Source organism: Hemiscyllium ocellatum, chromosome 15 (genome assembly GCF_020745735.1).
Source record: "Hemiscyllium ocellatum isolate sHemOce1 chromosome 15, sHemOce1.pat.X.cur, whole genome shotgun sequence".
Classification (NCBI taxonomy): domain Eukaryota; kingdom Metazoa; phylum Chordata; class Chondrichthyes; order Orectolobiformes; family Hemiscylliidae; genus Hemiscyllium; species Hemiscyllium ocellatum.
The window spans coordinates 31,772,554-31,776,397 of NC_083415.1; positions in this window are offsets into that span (position 1 = coordinate 31,772,554).

Here is a 3,844-nt window from a genome sequence, read left to right on the forward strand (position 1 = left end):
AATGAGGTATCAAACAGGACTGCTTGCTTGTCAAACAGCATAAACAGCGTTGGACAGTGCTAAGCAATTCCACAACCAATGATCAGATCTGAGCACTGCAATCCTGCCACATCCAATCATGAAAGGTGGTGGACGATTAAACAACTCACTGGAGGAGGAGGCTCCATAAGTGCCCCACCCCCAATGATGGAAGAGCCTAACACTTAAGTGAAAAAGAAAATACTGAAGCTTTCACAGCAATCTCCAGCCAGAAGTGCTGACTGGATGATCTATCTCAGCCTCCCGCAATGGTCCCCAGCATTACAGATACCTTTACTATCATGAAATGGCCCAAAGCAATTCACAGACAAAAAATGATGTGGAACCAAAGAAGGTGGTATGTGGACAGGTTAAAAAAAGCTTTGCCACTGCATTAAGTTTTTGGCAGCATTTTGCAGGAGGAGAGGTGGAAATGTGGAGTTGTTTTGGGAAGCATCGATGTTTGGCTACATCGATGACTGTATCGGCGCTGCCTCGTGCTCCCACGAGGAGGTTGAACAGTTCATCAACTTTACTAACACCTTCCATCCCGACCTGAAATTCACCTGGACCATCTCAGACTCCTCCCTCCCCTTCCTAGACCTCTCCATTTCTATCTCGGGCGACCGACTCAACACAGACATCTATTATAAACCGACTGACTCCCACAGCTACCTGGACTACACCTCCTCCCACCCTGCCCCCTGTAAAAATGCCATCCCATATTCCCAATTCCTTCGTCTCCGCCGCATCTGCTCCCAGGAGGACCAATTCCAACACCGCACAGCCCAGATGGCCTCCTTCTTCAAGGACCGCAGACTCCCCCCAGACGTGATCGACGATGCCCTCCACCGCATCTCCTCCACTTCCCGCTCCTCCGCCCTTGAGCCCCGCTCCTCCAACCGCCATCAAGACAGAACCCCACTGGTTCTCACCTACCACCCCACCAACCTCCGCATACAACGTATCATCCGCTGCCATTTCCGCCACCTCCAAACGGACCCCACCACCAAGGATATATTTCCCTCCCCTCCCCTATCAGCGTTCCGCAAGGACCACTCCCTTCGTGACTCCCTCGTCAGATCCACACCCCCCACCAACCCAACCTCCACCCCCGGCACCTTCCCCTGCAACCGCAGGAAATGTAAAACTTGCGCCCACACCTCCACACTCACTTCCCTCCAAGGCCCCAAGGGATCCTTCCATATCCGCCACAAGTTCACCTGTACCTCCACACACATCATCTATTGCATCCGCTGCACCCGATGTGGCCTCCTCTATATTGGTGAAACAGGCCGCTTACTTGCGGAACGCTTCAGAGAACACCTCCGGGCCGCCCGAACCAACCAACCCAATCACCCCGTGGCTCAACACTTTAACTCCCCCTCCCACTCCACCGAGGACATGCAGGTCCTTGGACTCCTCCACTGGCAGAACACAACAACACGACGGCTGGAGGAGGAGTGCCTCATCTTCCGCCTGGGAACCCTCCAACCACAAGGTATGAATTCAGACTTCTCCAGTTTCCTCATTTCCCCTCCCCCCACCTTGTCTCAGTCGGTTCCCTCAACTCAGCACCGCCCTCCTAACCTGCAATCCTCTTCCTGACCTCTCCGCCCCCACCCCACTCCGGCCTATCACCCTCACCTTGACCTCCTTCCACCTATCCCACCTCCATCGCCCCTCCCCCTAGTCCCTCCTCCCTACCCTTTATCTTAGCCTGCTTGGCTCTCTCTCTCTCTTATTCCTGATGAAGGGCTTATGCACGAAACGTCGAATTCTCTATTCCTGAGATGCTGCCTGGCCTGCTGTGCTTTGACCAGCAACACATTTGCAGCTGTGATCTCCAGCATCTGCAGACCTCATTTTTTACATTGGGAAGCAAGTCCAGATCCAGAGCCTGGACAGTGAAGGCAATGGTGAAACAAAGGAAGGGAAATATGAGGCTAGACTTGGAGGAAACAGAATTCTGGAAGATTGTAAGGCTGGAAGAGTTTAAATAGATAGAAGGGAGTAAGGACATGGAGAGATTTGAATACATGGAAGAGAATTTTCAGTTTAAACCTGGTGAATCAGGACACTTACCAAATCAACATTCATGAAATAATGACTGAATGGGATTTGGTGCAAATTAAGATAACAACTACAAATTTATGGATGAGCTTAATTTTACAATGTATTATGATCACCACAGAGATGGATAACTTTAAAAATTCAAGCTTCCAGTTAATTGCTGCAAAATTACCATTATATTTCACATTTTAAAGATCTTAATGCCTACAAAACATTGACTGTGAACTCTATGTTTTCAGGCAACTTATAGTGTAAATACAATTTTACAAACTACACACAATTTATATTAAAGAAAAGAAATTGTTTGCACTCTCCATAGAATTACTGTCTGTAAAGCAAGCAGTCCACATTTGTTTCTAACTTCTAATAGTTTCACATTATCCCATTCTACTAAGTAGTAAAGTCAAGTGGTCACCCTCAGGCACTTCTGTTATTTTTTTGTCGAGTTACCTAAATCTACTACCAGTTGTAAGGGATGCACTGATGATTAGTTCCTTCTGTTCATTGCCAGGATGAACCTTTTGAAATCAATAGATGGTTGAGGGATTTCTTCTACTGGAGATCATTTCCCTCTTGCATTGAACTGTGATAGCTGTTCTTTCTATGGACCGCAGTAAACTTCTGCTGGATATTCATTGACTTGTAGGGATAAATTGATCTCAACAATGCTTTCCCCTGTACTCTTTGCTGTGGCAAAGTGGAACACATTAGGCTAATATTCAAGTAGAAATGTTGATTAACCATTTTTGACCCCAACTCACTTTCATCTTAAATGTAGATAGACAATTTACATCACAACTGCTTGCAACCCAACACTTCCAACAACTTTCTAGGATTTTGGGAGGCATAAAGTTACCAGTTGTGAATTCAGAGATTGCTGCCATTATCACCAACCTTGAATACCATAATTTCAGTAGCACAATCACAGTCTCCCTTTGACCTTTAACTGCTTTAGGCTTGCTGGCCTGCTGCTTCTTCTTTGAGCTTTTGTCCGATCTGTACCAAGACTGATGCCATCTCCTCTGGACGCTGATCCGTGCACGCTGGTTAGCTCTTTCAAGTCACACGTCAAGGTTTAATAAGCCCCATGGGAGGGTCACTGTGGTTGATGCCACTCTTTGGTGTCTTATCCTGGTCCAGGTGGCAGTGGGGTGTGACATAGGGTGTCTACCAGCATACTGCGAGTGTGCATACTGCAGGGTGTAGATCTGGGACACCTGAATCTTAGATATCTCATTTAGTTTTGGTGAAATTGGATTTGTGACTGAACTATTGTATTTAGAGACAACAACCAATGCTGCTCTGATGAAGAGTCATCCAAACTCAAAGCATTAGCTTGCACTCTCTCCACGGATGCTGTTGTGATCTTCAGCATTGGTTGTTTCCAATACAGATTCCAGCATTTGCTGTAATTTTCTCCTACATGTTGTTTTAAGATGCATATCCTGTATAGACGGGGATGCTTGCAGAATTGTTCTTCTGTTAATGGTCAAACAACGTAGACAATCATCGTTGCTGTGGTTCTATTCAGCAAATGTAATTCATTCTGGGGAAGGCTTAGCAATCGGTTTGCAGTTAAGTACAATTTGTAAGTGATAGCCAGTCAAAACGCTGTGTTTTTCAACAGCCAGGAGACCCGGAGGTGTAGGATAACAACGTCACTTTCTGTTTGGCTCTTTAACTGTTATTCAATAACTAACTGGACCTTATGTTGGCGGATGTCAAAATGTCAGAAGGCATCCGGAATTAGGAC